The sequence below is a fragment of the Lactuca saligna genome, chromosome 2 (genome assembly GCF_052625555.1).
Source record: "Lactuca saligna cultivar CGN05327 chromosome 2, ASM5262555v1, whole genome shotgun sequence".
In the NCBI taxonomy this organism is placed as follows: Eukaryota; Viridiplantae; Streptophyta; class Magnoliopsida; order Asterales; family Asteraceae; genus Lactuca; species Lactuca saligna.
In genome coordinates this window covers 136,614,413-136,635,131 of record NC_136418.1, presented here as the reverse complement: position 1 = coordinate 136,635,131, position 20,719 = coordinate 136,614,413, and positions in this window count along the sequence as shown.

Below are 20,719 nucleotides of genomic sequence, written 5' to 3'. Positions count from 1 at the left end.
GTCTCAAACACTTGCTTATTTGCTTCCATAGCTTGCTACACCTTAACCAACTTCTTTTGAACATTCAAAACTTTACTAAAGTCTTATTTCCTTTTCAGCTCAAACCTCATCTTACGAAGTTGTTCTTTGTAGTAACCCTCCTCCATTTCTTTGTCTTTCCACATAAAAAACTTGCATTTTGGACTTTAACTAACTAATTAAAAAGGAAAACCAAAGTTAGGGTTAGGGTTGTAATTAATGAAAATGTGTACATTCCCAACTCAAAATAATAAATACGGTGTAAGTAAACAAAAGGAATACTCACCAAAGACTTTTTGCAGTTCCAAATCCTGCGAGCTACATTATCGTCGGTCCAGGCTGTCCTTTCCACGCTTATTGTGTCTTGACAATCGCAAGGTGGACAGGGGTCATCATCACGAAGGTTTATGACACGCAGGAGGTTGATCAATCGAATGGAAGAGGCATACATTGCTATGGTTATATCAATTGAGTATAGAGTATCGGGAGGGAGGCACTAACCTAATTTGGGGTAACAATGTATTGTCGTTGGTTTAATATAAGGTTAAATTAAGGAAGGTTTCCACGTTAAAGATGACATGGTCAAATTGTTGTCCACATAAGCTGATACACGTTAGTAATGACCCTTATACCGGTAATATTTTCTCATATTCCTTTAATTAGCCGATATTTACTAACAATAAAGATCAATCGAGCACAAAAAAAAACTTTTAGTGACTAAATGTGCAAATTGACCCTAGAATCCAGTGTCAATTACTTAATCTTATATTCTCTTTGCATAAAAATATGATAAGATACCATTTTCACTAACAATCCCATTACTTCATAGTACTTACTATAAATCATAGTGTTGCCTCATATTGTCTTTTTAATTAAAAAATATAGTTGGTGGCAACAGTAGTAACATTTTGATGGTGATAGTTCTATGGTAGAGCACGTGTTTTTATGTGACAATTGTCGCCATGTATGTATGTAACTACAAGCACATACATAAAACATATAATCACAAACAAACAACTCCATATATATAAGCTATTGTATCAAAATCAAGCATGATCATATTTTAAATACATATGCATTTTGATAATACATTCAAAGAGTTGATATAAACATACCGGATAACTAGTATGACACATGATTTCAATAATATAATGTGTTATATATATATATATATATATATATATATATATATATATATAACAAAATTGTAACTTTCGGGTAAAATGAACCAATTGTTTGGGACTTGTGGTCCATGCTATTTAGGCAACATAGCCCTCCTCCATAACTACAGGGGACCATTTTGTCAAACTCTTTTAGGTAGATTTTGTGGAAAGACATCGTACTATGTCACTACTTTTTAGGTTGTTTTTAATTTTCTTTCTTATTTTAATTTTTAGTTATACATTTTTTAACATCCAAAACATTATTAACACAAAAGTTATTAATACATTTAACTGTTTCATGGTTACTGATTGAATTAAGGTTTGACTTAGTCGTACACAACTCTAATCTGATCAAATAGAAAGAATACTAGATGAGTCATGATCCAATAAAAGACTTCTAAATGAGATATCAATCATTCTGAATTTAACCGAGTCACACGTAACTTTTTATCAGACTCAATTATATCAAACAACTTCTAAATTTCAATAAACCGATATAATTTTCAGATAGTTACAGAAACTATTGTGGATATTTTTTTTTTATCTAAAACTATTATTATTATCTTTTTAAAATGTATTATGCTTTTTTAGCATTTTGACAAACTGGTTTCTTCTTATTATAAAAAGAATTGAGAATTCAATAACTAGTGTGGACTTTGTACGTACCGCCTTGTGTTGTGGTACCACTTCATATGGAAAAGAAAGGGAAAACGAAAATGGTCCAACTTTTTCCTTTTTTCTATGATTTATAAACATAAGTAAGAATGATAACGATATCAAGATTCAATAATTTTCGTATAATTGATGAAATATGAAACATATACGAGTCATGTTTTTATTATTTTTGTCAAGACTGAATCGAAACATATAACCAAGTTGTCAGTGTCAGAGTTTAAACATACTAGCTATCTAATGCATGTTAACTATTTTGTGATATGTTCTTTTGTTTTGAGTTATTGAATAGATGTATATATCTATATTCATTTTTTGCAAATCTTCGTATACCATTGTGTTCATAAAAAATGTAATACTTTTTGAATACTTGATGAAATTGAAATCGGTCTTTTTATACTAATCACTATATCCATTAAAATACAAAGAAATTTAAAGATCTAAGAAAGTAAGTGGTTATAAATAATTTACAACAATTAATCTTCAAGAAAATCAAATATAATAGTTTCAATGAATTGCTTTTGTAGGAATTAATGTTTTCTGCATTCAAACAAAAATAATACAAAATTATAAATACAATAATAATAAAAATAGTTCGATCAGTTATTAATATCACAATCTAAAATTGTGAATTTGGGCGCACATTGCACATGGACTTTTGGTAGAAATGGCAAAGTGTATCGACGGAAGGCACGTCCCTTGAATAAAAATTGTTTGCATTATTACAAAATGCTTTGTCCCTTTCTTTTCAAAAGGGAAAAAACAAATAGTGCACCAAATTTATCGTTAGATACAAACCATATTTAAAATTGTGTGAAATCTTTGTTACGTATTTATTAATGTATTATTGGAAATCCATTACACATGTTCATAATAATTTTGATGAATGATTTATGAATTATTATAGAAATTAATCATTTGGAAAAACCAAACTAGGCCATACACAACAAAAGTTATAACTTATAAATCGGTGATGTCAAAGTTGTCAAAATCAAGATCTTATGTACGATTGGTTTTAGGATTTACAAGATCAAAATTATAAGATTGGGATTTAGATACTAAGATCCCAATATATATATATATATATATATATATATATATATATATATATATATATATATATATATATATTGTAACTTATAAGTTCAAAACATGGAAAATATTTTCAGTATTTAGTTTTTCAATCAAAACCTATAAAAACTTCTAAACATTGGTCATAACAAAATAAGGTAAACGGTAAATCGATAAAGAGTAAAAGTTGTAAAGTGATAAATTCATTTTTTTTTTATAACTTTGACTTTTTTTTTTTTTTTTTTTTTTTTTTTTTTTTTTTTTAAATTTCAAAAAAATAAAATAAAGGGGGGGGGGGGGGGGGGGGATCAGATTATAGCCGATTCTACGATCCTATGATCTTACTTACGATCCTACCCCAAATACGATCCATATATGCCTTGACTCGTTTTTCGTATTTAGGATCGTTGTAACAGTCATTTTCCGGATTTGATCAATTCAAAACTTAAGGATTTCAAGGATAAGGTTTTGGGGAAAAACCTTTAGCCACGACGCGGTAGGACATGGGCCACAACATGGCCACACCATTTAAATGATGAGCGTCTTTGAATGTTGACCAAGGCATGGTCAGGTAATCGCCACAGTGCGGTGGCGGTTGATTCCTAAAGCCTAGAGTTTGGGTCTTGGGCCCTATTTAAGCAACATGATGGTTAGTGCCACACCCCCAAACCGAAACGGTGGAAACGTTCAGGAGTGGAGGACGTCATGTGTAGTATCACAACAATTGCATCATAGTAATCAAAGTAAACACAACCATTACATTAAGATATGAATATTTACATATGTTTGGTTCACTGTTTGTGTACATCAAAAGTAGCAAAAATATAAAGACGAGACTCTGAATGCTCCGTCTTCTGAAAGCCGGGAGAGTACCTGTCTACTGATTTCCTTAGAATACAAGCGATTTTGAAAGAGTATCAGCATAACGCTGGTGAGTTCATAAGAATGTTTCTGTAATGAAATCAGTCACTGAATTTTGAAAAATGTATGCATGTTTCCCAAGAAAATACTCTATCATGTATGTTCGTTACTGTATTTTGTTCAAAAGCCATGACCAACACTTGTATGTATAGTATGTTCTATTTGAAAACCCTGGCTACCACCAGTATGTATAGTATGTTCTGTTTGAAAACCCTGACTACCACCAGTATGTATGGTATGTTCTGTTTGAAAACCCTGGCTACCACTAGTATGTATAGTATGTTTTATTATTTAAAATAAAATCGTGTATTGTGTAACTCCCGTAGATCCGGGCTAGTCAAATTAGAGACGATAAGTATCAAAAATGACTTTTTGATGGAAGACTATTTAGAAGGATTAATCTTAACCAAGTTGTAGTATATGTCACAAGGTTTCCGTGCATATAAAGAACGCCAAAATCCGAGTTATAACGAAGAAGTTATGACCTGTCGAAGTTTCGCGACAGAACCGGCATGACCCAGCACGACCCAGCGCCACGTAAATAGTGAATCTAAGGTAGATAGATATCTATCCTTAGTGATCTAAACAAGAGTCGAAGATGTCTTCGATAGTAGTCCAACGATAAAAAGACAGACGAAAACGGAGTTCAGATGAAGGAGTTATGAATTTCGAACGGAGTTTTCCTGTCCCGGCCCACTAAAGATAATATATAAGTAATATACTTATAATATATTAAAAATAAAGTCAAAATTAGCCAATGGAGTCTAAACGAGAGTTGTAGATCATAATCTCACCTCCGCGTCGATAAAAAGAACATCGAAAACGAAGTTCGTATGCGAAAGTTATGAATTTCTGAAGTTCAGGGCGCGAACCCTAAAGCTGTGTCAGAGACCACAACGTGGCAAGCAGTGTCACGACGTGGCAGGTCTTCTGACACCTCTGGGAGTCTCCCAGATGCAACTTGAGATGACGCATGCAGTGACGATCAAGCCCACGGCGTGGAAAAAGGTTCCATGACGTGGCAAGGGCCAGTTTTGCCCTATAAATAGATTTGAAGGGCTAGCCGAGTTTGGTTGCTCATTCTCTCATCTCTCTCCCATATTACATCGTTTTACGTGCAATTTTAACCCCCCGAAGCCCTGGTATCAACCCCGAGACCCGAAGCAAGTTCCGAAACCCGAAGATCCCGAGAAGAAAAGAGTTTCCGAGCCGAAGCTCTGCCCGCGAGAAACCCGGTGTGTGAAGTGATCCCGGTTTCACCGAAGAATATCTACTTGAAGAGCTATAGTGCTGTCCGATCATCTTCTGATCAAGTGAGTGTATAGTCACTTTCATCTTACACATAGATATGAAGTATTTTATAAAATGCGTGCTATGTGTATATATATATTGTTGTTTATACATGTGATTGTGTGGTCACTTTCATCTTACACATAAATATTAAGTATTTGCTATAAAATACGTGCTATGTATATAATATAAAGTTGTTTATATGTGTGAGTGTATAGTTCCTTTCATCAAGACGATTATAATACAAGTATTGTTTAAATGTATTAAGTATATGTTTTGGGTGAGTGTGTGGTTACTTTCTTCTAACACATAAATATTAAATATTTGCTATGAAGTATGTGCTATGTGTTTATATATTGTTGTTTATTTGAGATGAGTATGGAATGGATGAACTATATAGGTTTTAATGAGTTAAACTGTACATATATTTTGTATCTACGAATATGTTGGGTAGGACATGGGTAGATGAGATCCGTGAGTATGGATCAAATCAAAAGGTTAGTTTTAGATCCGTGAGTATAAATTAGATCAAGAGATTGGATTTAGATCCGAGAATATGGAATAGGAAAAAAGATAAACTAGTTATTAATCCGGGAGTATGGATTAAGACGTAATAAATTGTCCCTAGTCTGGGAGTATGGATTGGGCACAGTTTAGATCCGGGAGTATGGATCAGAACAGGATTTAGGTATAGTAAATTGTCCCTAGTCCGGAAGTATGGATTGGGCACAGTTTAGATCCGGGAGTATGGATCAGAACAGAATTTAGGTATAGTAAATTGTCCTTAGTCTGGGAGTATGGATTGGGAACAGTTTAGATTCGGGAGTATGGATCAGAACAGGATTTAGGTATGGTAAATTGTCCCTAGTCCAGGAGTATGGATTGGGCACAGTTTAGATCTGGGAGTATGGATCAGAACAGGATTTAGGTATAGTAAATTGTCCCTAGTCCGGGAGTATGGATTGGGCATATTTTTAGATCCGGGAGTATGGATCAGACCAATAGGTAAACTTGTTATTAATCCGGGAGTATGGATTAAGACATAGTTAATTGTACCTAGTTCGGGAGTATGGATTTGGCATAGTTTTAGATCCGGGAGGTTGGATCAGACCAAGAGATTAGTTTAGATCCGGGAGTATGGATTAGACCAAGAGGTTAGTTTTAGGTCCAAGAGTATGGATCAGGTGGAGATATTAGTTTAGAACCGTGAGTAGGGATCAGATAAAGAGGAAAAATTTAGATACGAGAGTTTAGATCGTGGCGTTGTGAGGATCAATGGGGTGGGATAATAGTTTCTTTTATATGGTGAAATTATATAATTTTGGATGTTCTATATATATATATATATATATATATATATATATATATATATATATATATATATATATTTATATGATATAACATTGTGGGATGAAAACCCTATATGCTCACCGGGCTCCCAAGCCTGACCCACTCAGTTTAATTGTATCACAGGTATCGATACGAAATTGCTTTGCACTGAGAGATTAAAGGAGATGTAAATCACTAGAGTAAATGAATGTATGTTCTGTTTATGCTTGTGTGTCTGTATCGGAACATGACATCCCAAGGTTTTATTATTTAATTAAAATACATTCTCTTTGAGAAATGTTTTGATAAGTTTTTATCATATCTTGTTTTGGGAACAAATTCCGCAACCGTTTTCTTTAAACGATTACTCTGATTTATAAAACAAAGCATAAACAAATCGGTCTTTTCTGGCTGAGAAATTGGGGATGTCATAGTTGGTATCATAGCATTAGTTTAAGCGAACTAGGAATTTGTAGGAAATTTCTAGACTTAAACTTAGAATGCTAAGTAATGATTGTGAGGAGTGTGTCTAAAATATGATAGGTAGTACTCCTAAATTGACACAAGCACTAGTTTATTTTAGGAATGATGCCTAAAATGCTTTTGTGTGCTAATTGTTTTGTGTGATAGCTAAATTGATGCTATTATTTGTTCGGATCTATGGTCTGTTGCCGACCAGATCAGGAAACCTTATGTGTTAGGGATTCTAAGCGTACGACTACGAAATTAGAACTAGCGTGTAAACGTTTCGGGGTGAGGAGATTTATATGTTTATCGTAATTAAAAACTTTCTTATCTTAAAAATTCTCGCTTGGTACACCAAATGTCTGCTTGGATGTACAAGAGGTCAAGGTGAAGACTCGTAGATAAATTGAGTAAATAGAGGAAATGAAGAAGGCTTATGATAGTGGATGACACCTATCAGAAGATATCGAAAGTGATATCTTACCTTTAGAGTATGTCTTATGAAATAACAGTACGTTTAGAGGAGTACGGTACGTTTGAAGTACACTTTCGATTGGCAGGATGATGGAACGATTGGTGAAATTCTTGAAGTTGTCTCATCGTCTGGTATTTCCATCACCAATCGAGTTGAAGTAGAGTTGCTGATTGAAGATTGAGCAATAAAGAAGTCCTAGTAGAGTCTAGGGAAATTGTTTATGATTACTTGGACACATTCCTATGTGTTAAATTGTTTTGTGATTTTCTTGTATAGTGACTTGGTCGACTGCGGGACAATACTTGGGACGAGTATGAGTAGGTGTGAAAGGTAGTAGATGCATATACTACCGGAAGCACAAGACTCGCACTTGGATCAGGGAAAGTCACAAGGTTACCAAGAAGCTAGTAATTGATTTCGTTTTATTCAAGTGTGTCATTACCTTTGTTTCGGTAGTGACTAGTAAGATGATTGTTGTTCTGACCCTAGTGGTCATATTTAAATTTGAGTTGGACTTCGAGGAGTATGTTACGTGGTCTAGAGGACCAAGTTAGACGTAACATCTAACTTAAGTCAGAAGGTTGAAGTTAATGCGATTGATAGTATCGCGCTCGTTGTTAAAAGAAGTTTGTAGGTAGAAGTGCTACATGATGAAATGTGATTATATCACATTAGAATATGAAGGAAGGTATATTCCATTCTGGAATTGAACTTTATTAAAGACCGAGTCTAAGCATCGCATCGTGCGATGAGAGGTCATTACAACACGACCCATCGGTCTGTTATAATAGATAAGGGAAAGTATTTATCCTGAGAAGAAGAATGAGTCCACAATAAGGACTTATTTTGTAACTTGGAAGTTATGATTGAAAGTGCAACATAGTACGATAAGCAGATGCAAGATTGGACATCGTCTGTGGTCAAGAAAGCCATAGAGTTAAATACTCTATCGAGGAAACATAGAAGTTACGGTTATTACCTAGGATGAAGAGATAACGTTTGGAATCATTATGTGAGCCCTATTTCGTTGATGATTCCGGGACGTAATCATCCTAAGGGGGAGATAATTGTAACGCCCGTAGATCCGGGATAGTCAAATTAGAGATGATAAGCATCAAAAATGAATTTTTGATGGAAGATTATTTAAAAGGATTAATCTTAACCAATTTTTAGTATATGTCACAAGGTTTCCGTGCATATAAAGAACGCCAAAATCCGAGTTATAACGAAGAAGTTATTACCTGTCGAGGTTTTGCGACAGAACTGGCATGACCCAGCGCGACCCAGCGCGACGTAAATAGTGAATCTAAGGTAGATAGATATCTATCCTTAGTGATATAAACGAGACTCGAAGATGTCTTCGATAGTAGTCCAACGATAAAAAGACAGACAAAAACGGAGTTCAGATGAAGGAGTTATGAATTTCGAACAAAGTTTTTCTGTCCCGGCCCACTAAAGATAATATATAAGTAATATACTTATAATATAGTAAAAATAAAGTCAAAATTAGCCAATGGATTCTAAACGAGAGTTGTAGATCATAATCTCACCTTCGCGTCGATATAAATAACGTCGAAAACGGAGTTCGTATGCGAAAGTTATGAATTTCTGAAGTTCAGGGTGCGAACCCTAAAGCTGTGTCAGAGACCACGACGTGGCAAGCAGTGCCACGACGTGGCAGGCCTTCTGACACCACCAGGAGTCCCTCAGATGCAACTTGAGATGACGCATGCAGTGACGATCAAGCCCACGACGTGGAAAAAGGTTCCACGACGTGGCAAGGGCCAGTTTTGCCCTATAAATAGATTTGAAGGGCTAGCCAATTTTGGTTGCTCATTCTCTCATCTCTCTTCCATATTACATCATTTTACGTGCAATTTTAACCCCCCAAAGCCCCGATATCAACCCCGAGACCCGAAGTAAGTTCCAAAACCCAAGGATCCCGAGAAGAAAAGAGTTTCCGAGCAGAAGCTCTGCCCGCGAGAAACCCGGTGTGTGAAGTGATCCCGGTTTCACCAAAGAATATCTACTTGAAGAGCCATAGTGCTGTCTGATTATCTTCTGATCAAGTGAGTGTATAGTCACTTTCATCTTACACATAGATATGAAGTATTTTATAAAATACGTGCTATGTGTATATATATTGTTGTGTACAAGTGTGATTGTGTGGTCACTTTCATCTTACACATAAATATTAAGTATTTGCTATGAAATACATGTTATGTGTATAATATAAAGTTGTTTATATGTGTGAGTGTATAGTCCATTTCATAAATACGATTATAATACAAATATTGTTTAAATGTATTAAGTATATATTTTGGGTGAGTGTGTGGTCACTTTCTTCTAACACATAAATATTAAATATTTGCTATGAAGTACGTGCTATGTGTTTATATATTGTTGTTTATTTGAGATGAGTATGTAATGGATGAACTATATAGGTTTTAATGACTTAAACTGTATTTATATTTTGTATCTACGAATATGTTGGGTAGAACATGGGTAGATGAGATCCGTGAGTACGGATCAGATCAAAAGGTTAGTTTTAGATCCGTGAGTATAGATTAGATCAAGAGATTGGATTTAGATCTGAGAATATGGAATAGGAAAAGAGATACACTTGTTATTAATTCGGGAGTATGGATTAAGACATAGTAAATTGTCCCTAGTCTGGGAGTATGGATTGGGCACAATTTAGATCTGGGAGTATGGATCAGAACACGATTTAGGTATAGTAAATTGTCCATAGTCTGGGAGTATGGATTGGGCACAGTTTAGATCCGAGAGTATGGATCAGAACAGGATTTAGGTATAGTAAATTGTCCCTAGTCCGGGAGTATGGATTGGGCACAGTTTAGATCCGCGAGTATGGATCAGAACAGGATTTAGGTATAGTAAATTGACCCTAGTCCGGGAGTATGGATTAGGCACAGTTTAGATCTGGGAGTATGGATCAGAACAAGATTTAGGTATAGTAAATTGTCCCTAGTCCGGGAGTATGGATTGGGCGTAGTTTTAGATCTGGGAGTATGGATCAGACCAATAGGTAAACTTGTTATTAATCCGAGAGTATTGACTAAGACATAGTTAATTATCCCTAGTCCGGGAGTAAGGCACAGTTTTATATCCGGGAGTATGGATCAGACCAAGAGATTAGTTTATATCCGGGAGTATGGATTAGACCAAGAGGTTAGTTTTAGGTTCGAGAGTATGGATCGGGTGGAGAGATTAGTTTAGATCCGTGAGTAGGGATCAGATAAAGAGGAAAAGTTTAGATACGAGAGTTTAGATCGTGGTGTTGTGAGGATCGATGGGGTGGGATAAGAGTTGCTTTTATATGGTGAAGTTATATAATTTTGGATGTTCTATATATATTTATATGATATAACATTGTGGGATGAAACCCTATATGCTCACCAGGCTCCCAAGCCTGACCCACTCAATCTAATTGTATCACAGGTATCGATACGAAGCTGCTTTGCACTGAGAGATTAAAGGAGATGTAAATCACTAGAGTAAATGAATTTATGTTCTGTTTATGCTTGTGTGTCTGTATCGGAACATGACATCCCGAGGTTTTATAATTTAATTAAAATACATTCTCTTTGAGAAATGTTTTCATAAGTTTTTATCATATCTTGTTTTGGGAACAAATTCCGCAACCGTTTTCTTTAAACGATTACTCTGATTTATAAAACAAAGCATAAAAAAATCGGTCTTTTCTGGCCGAGAAATTGGGGATGTCACATATTGTATCCCTGGAATCCTCCAGTGTAATGTATGGTTGTTCTATTACTTAAAATAAAACTAATGAAGAATGAAATCCCGTAAACAAATGTTAGTTTATTCTATTGTAAGTTCGTATAACCATGCTTGATATGACTAGTGACCTCAACGACGTTTCTTTAGGCGTCGTACAGTATGATATTTGTCACCCCAGGCATACTTGCCTAACTGTAGCTAGCAGTTTAGGTGTGGGATTGTCAATCCCGAGTAGATCTATTCAAAAATCTCACGCTCCCCCTCCATGAGACTATGGTTATACTAAGTGTCGAAGATTTTACCAGTACACAGAAGGGTACAATTGCAGAGATGTCTCACAATCATGTATTAACTAGTTTACATGTAGATCAGTATTGTTTTCTCGTAACTGAAACCGTGGTGTACTTGGTAGAGTATTAATAATTATACTTAAATAACTATTTAGTGTTATACACTTATACTCTTGTTATCCGGATGTAGTAATGAATATCATAAACTAAAGCTGTCATAGTTTATATGATTGACCATGTATGAAATTTGGATTGGTAAAAATTGTATGACAAACTCCCTAAACTATACCTATTATAGTTTGCCTGAAATGTATTGTACTTGGTTTGTGTCTTGTTCTGAAAACTATGCAATTATGTTTTCTAGTTGAAAGTGTCCCTTGTGCTCCGCATAATACAAAAGGGATAAAATATCTATATATTTTATAAGAATGTGGAAATTGTTTTACTGTATCAATTGCATATGTTTTAAACTGTTTGAAATCATTTTGTTTTAGTTCACAAAATTGTTTGAGTTTAGCTTGTATTCCCTCCTGAAAACGTTAAAAATCATAAAAGCGTAGGGGTATGAACTCACTGTTAGTTGTGTGCAAACATCAAATCAACGAACTATAAATGAAGACCCTCGAGTTGTTGTATGTGGCACTTAACGAAATCCTAATAACAATTAAATACATATGTGTATCTAAATTAGCGATTTCGTTAGATAAAGTTTTAGAAAAATACTAGCTTTTGGTTAAGGAATGTTACAGGGATTAGATTGAATCGAGGAAAGCGGATTTTTCACCACTTAGGAAGTGTTTACGGCCGTGAATGGGGTTTACGGCCGTGAAGGGAGTTTACGGATGTGAACTGTTTACGGTCGTGAACTGCCTCTTGAAGGGTTTACGACCTTTGAAGGTTTGAAGTGTGTACGGCCATGAACGAGTTTACGGTCAATGAAGATTTGCAGATTTGAAGGGTGTACGGTCGTACACTCAAGAACAAGGATGTTGGATTCGATGAAAAACGTGTTCGAGATGCTCCAAATCAACTCCCAATGACGATTTTCGATGATTTTTGGAAAAATAAGGGTGTTTTTGGTGTTTACAGTCAAGAGTTTTCGGCCAAAAAGGTTAAAATGAAGGTGGGGGTCTCGTATATATAGGTTGGGGTATGGTCGGTGTGTGGGGTCCACCTAGCACCAACCGCAAACTGGTTTACGACCGTACACAAGTTTACGGCCGTAAACTCGCTCAGGCCGAAAACTGTTTGGTTTTTCAAGGAAATTCCGGTTTTTCGTGCGATTTTGGTTCCGACTCGTTTATAAAATTTAATTATATAAAACTAGATGATTTTCCAAACCAAGTAATTTGACGGAAACTCAATAAATTTTAAATTTATTAACGGAAATCAGTTAATGGTAATGGAAAAAGGTTCGGGTTGTCACACTTAGGGTTTCACCTTATTTCAACCCCTCTCCCCAAAAGCAGACCCTAGCCTCCACTTAAGTGTTCATGGTGTTTGTATGGTGTTCTTGATGTTTGAGCCTTGTAGTGCAACTTGGGAGCAGAAGGTGGTGAGCTTTTGGATTGAAGGGTTGTTTCTACTTCAAATCTTACATCTTGTGGAGCTTTGGAATGTATAAAGTTTCCACCTTTATCATTCACGTTTCTCATTTCATGACTTAAGGCCCTTTTTAATCATTTAAAGGGATGTTCTTGGAGTTTTGAGCAACTCTAGAACCTTAGACTTGCTTGGTGACCCTTTTTGGATTAGATCCGATGGAAAAGTATTAGTTATTGTTTTCCTTTGAACCATACACAAGTTTTGGTCATTATGAGAGGTTAATGGATTTAGGATTTAAGATCTTGCATTGTGGTGATGTCTAATTGCATAAGTTTGTAAACTTTATTTATTAAATCATTGAGAAAAATAAGAAATGGAGTTATGAGCCTTGATCTGTCAGGATTAAGCTCTTAATGAAGAAAGACATGCTGACCGAAACCGCGACGCGGCTAAGGAAGGCCCGTGGCGTGGTGACGTACTGCAACACACTTGTTTTTTCTGGACTTGGTCACGATGCGTCCAAGGGTTGGCCATGACGTGCGACTGTTGATCTGGATGTCCGTTAACTTTTGAACAGTTTGACACTGGGTCAAACTTGAAGGTTTTGGGTTGTTGATTGAGGTTTGATCTTTTTCGGTGATAGTCGGTTCGCGGGTCTGATCAATGAGAGGAGTTAAGGGTGTAGCTGTGCTTCTCCGGTTTTGCGATTCATCTGAGTCTTCTCACTATGCCACATGTGACATTGTATATCCTTTGTATGGTAGGATATATGTACTACTAGAGTATACGTATGTTAGTTGACTAAGGGGCTGTTTGGTAGTCTCTTAATTGAAAAATTAAGAGGCAACCTCTTAAAGTTCAGAGTTAGAGTGTTTGGTTGGATCTTATTTTTTGCCTCTTAATCTTAAAATGCCTCTTAATTTTTTCAGATCTAAGATTGTATCTGAATAGAAAAATGAAACGTACGTTCCTATTTTACCCTAGACATGTTCCTCCTCTATTTTCTAATTCACGATATGACTCCCCCCAAGCCATCTCCGACGACCTGCAACCCATCGGCCACCGCCTCCACCAGCACCTCAGCCTCCTCTATCGTTGTTGTATGTGCCTCCCTCCCTCCCGCACCGTCAAACTCGTCGACAACATTGTCAGGTAATCGCTTTCTTAAATTGATTTTCTTAATCTGCATTCCACGGACAACATCACATCAAACTCCGCCAACAACATTGTCGCCATCGGCCCCGCCAGTGACACCGACTCCACCATCCATGCCAACTTCCCTTGTCTCTCTGAATGATGCTTAAATACCTTGTGTTATATATTCATTTTCTCTTTGTGTGTGTGTGGCTTGGGTCAATTGTGCAGTATTTAAATTTGATTTGGGTAATTTTGATCGCATTAGATTATATAGAAATCAAAACAACAGCCTAGGATAGTTTGCATATGATTTCAGTTGTTTAGGGGTTAGAAACCAAAATTTTTGTTACTGATTTTGTGGGGATTATATGTGATAATGAGGGGCTGAACAATTTGCTTTGTTTGAGACTTTAACATGTTCCTTTCTCTCCACTTATTTCAGAATTTTTCATGTTATTAATAAGTCACCTTAACTTAAACCTTTTATCTATAGGTAAATATTTGTGTATATGTTGTTGTTTGTTGTTTAATTAGGTTAGAGATATTACAGTTTATGAAGTATTCATAGGAATCACAGCATGGTTTGCTATTTTTTTCAACTGCTTAAGCATGGAGCTAACCAAGTATTCAATGATTAAACATATCACTTGGTATTAATTTTTATTCTTGAATATGAATCATCGTGTTTGTTTTTTGTGCAGGAAATAGTTGGTTTCTATTATTGAGAATCATTGCTAAAGTTGGTTGCTATTATGTGGATAATCGATCACAAAATATAGCGGATTCGTGTTATTCACTCTTGAATCTAGATCTCATGATATTTCGTGTATAATGTTACGAATTTTTTTTTTAGAGCCATTATTAAGTTGGATGTTGTATTGATTTTCTTACACATAGTGGTTGCTATTTTTCATAATCATATTTTTGTCATTAAAAAAACATTGTTTCAATTGTATATGATTTATTATTTATTATTTCATTTTTTTTACTGATTATTGATTGAGTTTGTATAGTTTCCTTTTTATTATTTATGGTTCGATTGTTTATGGCTTGTTGTTTGGTTTGGTTATATATTTAATTTGTATTTTTTTTATGATGTTTATATTTTTTTATAATTATTCAAGAAGTTGGTTTAGTTATTGTATAAAACAGAAATGTTGAATGTAGCAAAAATAATACATAGGGGTAAAATGGTCATTTTCATCATTCAACGCAACAATTCAAATGTTCCAACCAAACACTATGTTAAAGTTTCAGATCTTAAAAATTCAGACCCTCTTAGAAATTCAGATCTCTTAAAATTTCAGATCTTTAAAATTCAGATCATGCCAAACAGCCCCTAAGATAACTCCTTGTTATGTATGTGCACTGTAGGATACGTGGTGTCATGGTATGCTATACTGGTAGGGTCTTGCATGTATATTGACACTGTTATGTGTCATGATTGGTTAGGGTAATGATAATACTGGTGGATCGTTGAGTAGATACCCTGGGGGTCGTATGTAGTTTAAATTAGATATCCTGAGAAATATTGGTCTAAGGCCTTATTTCATGGTTCTTGTTTGATTTATTTCTTTTGGGTGAGATCATCTGTCACACCCCCGAACTGATGAGACGGCGAAAATGTTCCGGGGAGGGGGGGGGGCGACATCATGTACAATATCATAACAATTGAATAATAGAGACCAAAGCATTCCAAACATTGTATTGATAATTTAATATTTACATTGAGTTTGAATTATTGTTTGTTTGACTACAAAAATGTATGAAAAAAATATAAGATGTAACTATGCTAAGCTCCGTCTTCACAAAACTTGTGCGGGTACCAGTTTACTGATTTCCTGAGAATACAAGTAGTTTTGAAAAAAAATCAACAATTAAGTTGGTGAGTTCATAAATATTTTGTATGAGAAATATATGTCTTTGTTCCTTGAAAATGATAGCGTGTCTTTCTAGAAAATCTAGTATTTTCTTTTATATGTAATATAGTCTTAAATGTTCCAATACCGAAATGTACAAGTACTTTCCATACTTAAAATAATATATGTAGTTTTATACGTATATAAAACCATTTGAATGTATATTTCCAGAAATGTAAATTGTATTGTACTGGAAAATAGTGTTCTGTAGTTGTATCTGTGTATAACCATTTGAATGTATGTTTTCAAAATGTAAATTGTATTGTACTAAAAAATCGTGTAATGTAGTTTTATCGTTAAATAAAACCAGCTGAAGATATGTATATATATTCATAAACCAAACGTATTGTTAATATCCAATTGTGAATTATTATAATCATTCTTGATTACTGATGGAGTGTTACAACATTCTTTAGGTGTCGGAATGGTACAATATTTGTCACCCCAGACCTGCCAGTCTAACTGTAGCTTACAGTTTAGGTGTGAGATTGTCAGTCTCGTATAGATATATCGAAAAGTGTCATGCTCTCGCTCCAGGAGACTTTGGTTATAATACATGACTTTTTTTGGTACTTAGGTAAGTACTTGAAGATAGTGTCTCACAAATGCTATATCGATTGTTTACGTATAGCGTTGTGAAATCCCTTTTTCTTGTATTTGTATGTATTACCTTTTCATAGCGTTCACATAATTTGAAAAAAAATATTATACTTTTAAATAATTATTTTCTGTGTCCCCCACATGGTAAAATAGTGTGTAATCCTAATAGTTTTTAACACATAATATATATGTAAATTTGATGAACTAATAATTTAAATTGTTGTAAAATCCTTAGATTTAATAAAAGAACTTACAATAAGTTCTTAAGGATTCAATCTTGAAGAACTGCTTTCTGGGTAGCTGTTGAAGGTTTGAAGATGGCCTTGAATATGGTTTGAAGATCGGAAGAAGTCTTATGAATATTGAGAGCAAAATAACGTAACTTTGAAGGTGAAAATGAGATTATGAATGGTGATTTCGGTTTAGCATATATATATATATATATATATATATATATATATATATATATATATATATATATATATATATATAACATTGATGTGACACATGCATTAGGATGTGTAATTGATCTAATTGGAAGGTGTGCCACCGCTCAGAAATTGTGTTTTCGGCTTATCTTCCAATGTGCAACTGAGAACTCAAGGTCTTTGGTCAAGGGAGTTCTTGTTCAAAGGTGTGTTCTCGATCTCAAGGTTCTCGGTCCAAATGAGGTTCGCGGCTAGGAGGGTTCTCAGCCTTGGTTGGGGGATATCGGTCTAGTGATTCTCAAATGGTGTTTTCGGTTATGGCATGAGATTTTGATTTTTAATTCCTAAAATTGAAAACCTCAAAAGCAAAAATGTATTTTTCATGATTTTAAATTTTACTTATTTAAGACTTATTTATTTGTAAATTTTTAACTATTGTCTTTTGTTGGCACAATTGACTTTTTGTTTGACTTTCTTTGACTTTTATTAACCCGCAATAACCGGTTGTTACATCATCTATTCGACTGTCTATCTAATTTCCGTCTACATATTAATACGTGTTCATAAGGCGGTCGTCAGTATCAACATTGTCCCCAATATGGATATGGTACAACTATAGGCTGATGATTACAGGACATATGGAAGCCAGTAGTAGTGGTGGCTGGGAGCTAGTAACAGTGGGGAGGCAGAGCACCAAAAGATGATATGTATGGTAGTTGCGTAGGTTGTATACATATGATATGAGAGTTGGCTGATCATCGCTAAAGTCGGGAACTTTGCTTGTATGCTTGGTATGTATGATGAAATATGTGGTATACTGAGGGACTCACAAAGCTTAATGCTTACAGTTATGGATTAAATGTTTTTGCAGGTTGTTCGTGGGAAGAGCTCGATGAGACTGTACACTCGCATCAAAGATTTTTGTTTTCTGCTGTTTTGTAATTCAACTCAGTTAACTTTATGATATTTAAACAAATGATTTTCACTTAATGATTTTGCGTAAAAAGTTTTAATTGTTTGACCTATTCTAAATGTAAAATCTCTTTTGTGATTTGGGGACTTTACAATTATATGATCCTAATATTAAGATTGTGATTTTGACAACCATAGGTGATGCACGAGGAAGAAAAGTGTGCCAAAGAAATGGTTTGTATTATTATTATTAAAGTAAACTACATGAATGTTTTTATGGTTTTCTTGGAATGCCATGGTTATATTAAGAAAAAAAACAAGATGTGTTGGTAAGGGGCATTACAAAATATGAATAGCTAAATTATATTGTGCAATCAACCAATCAATTTAAGTTAACTTTTCCATTTCTATTAAAAATACAAAATTACAAGTTAAATAGCAACTTGTTAAAGATTTCTGTATGTCTAGTCTTCATCGTTCCAAATAAAGTTTTGTTGCGAAAGTTCTAAATAACCCAACAAGCCATCATTTAGATATCGTCTAGTAACTATCATCGAATAGACGCCATTAAAGTTTGAATCTACACCATTCTATCTTGTTGGTCATAGAAAACAATTAACAAACGAATGCTAAACATGCTAGAGCTCCATCCATTGATGTGTTGCCCCATGACTCTTTGCATATGAACATATTCCACTCAGCCGTAGAAATTCGATCTTTCACAAAACATGTTTTTTTTATCATCAATGTAACAAACTGTAGGAAATACGATTCTTAACAACACATAACCAACCCAAAATCTTGCTCATTGGCTATTTTCCACATGATTACTAGAAAAAAAATATCAAATCAAATACTTTGTTTTTAAAATATTGGATTGCGGATAATATTAGTCCACATGGTTTTTAGAGCCGAATTATAAATTAAATGATCACTATCACCGTGAATGTTTTCTTAACGCCCCATACTAAGCAATTTTTATTAAACATTTCATTCATAAAAGTTTGATTTTCAAAATATTTTAGTTACAAAATTTAGGTCCCAAAAGTCCAAATACAATTTTAATTAAACAAGTTGATACAAGTAATACAAAACATGACTTAGGTAAGGTACAAGCCAATACATATCATAAGTCTTCTATATGTCCAAGCTTCCACTACATACGGCCATCTCAAGCCTCCATAATCTTAATACATGTAAAATTAGAAGTATTATATTTGGAAAATCCTAGTGAGTATTATTGAGGTCCACTCTAAAGGGTGTTGGAAAAGTAGATAATCCAAATCCAAAGTCAAACCTCCAAATATAGTTTAAAACATCAAAGAATAATATAACTCATTAGTTGGGAAAAGAAACAGATAAAAATAACATTTACCAGATGGTGGAAACATCCGAGGGATCGTGTGACTTAAACTGAATATCATCACAATGAATATACATGAATCATAACATAAACATCACCATGCATCAATATATTATAACTAACATTGTTCACATCAAGCACATTGTTTTAACATTACAAATCCATACATAAATGGTTTGATAGTTTTCAAAAGCAAAACACACTAACATACTTGGTACTTATTCCTCAACTTACCTGTTATCTGAGAATACAAGTTATTTTGAAAAAGGTCAACATATGGAATATTGGTGAGTTCATAAGCATGTTTGATATGAAAATGTTTTGTGTAGTTTGAACGAAAACAACCCAGAAAATCCGATATTTTCTGAAAAGACCATTGTTTATAAAAAGTTATGAAGATCCGTAAATATGTGCATGATGATTTCAAAACATGTATAATTGAAAAACTTTGCATTAAACGTACAAGTGAAAATGTTGAACTTCCCCGGAAAACCCGATGTTTTCCAAAATAAAAATATCATATAATGGTTTGAATGGTTATCCATCACGTGAATGATTTTGAATTACCTTGATTACTTGATTTATATTGGATTTATTTATGTGAGTCGTTAGAACCATGTATGATAATGACTAGTTCGTCTCTCTTGGCACTCTGGTGAACGCCAGAATTGATCTTAAGATTTGGTCACCCTAGACTGAGCGAGTCTAATTATAGCGAACAACTGAGGTGTGGGGGAGTCACCCTCGTATAGATCTATACACAATCTCTCGTTCTCCCTCCAGGAGACTTTGATTATAACTACAGATTACGACCGACACATGTTGGTGCCACCCATTATTACTCACTAAATCCCAATTGACTTTGATTACTATTGATTATCGACCTGTATTTGTTTACTTGGATTGACGATAGGCCTAATAAACGAGGAGAAGAGGATTACAAGATCCTGCTATTTCCGCGTATTATTTATGGGTATTGATTATACGAAGGACACGCTGACCCATTTCGCATTTGATTTACTTAGACCTTACTAGCAATTCTAATGGGCCATTAAGGCCCAATAGCACTTAAAAGCCATTGAGGGCCCCTTAAACATGAAATTGGGTCATAGAAGGCCCAATAACATTTATAATTATCCCTTGGGCCCAAAAATCATGTTAATGGGTCACAAAGGCCCAATAAGCATGTTTGGAACTTTCAGGCCCAAAGAATTTAATGTTTACTTGTTTTAGGTATAGTATGGTTGTCATAGTGTTTAATTGAACAATTGTTAAATTTTTGTATCGATACGAGACCGGTTGATCATTTATAACGATATTTGGAAATTTATGTATATTAATCTTGCCATTTTTCAT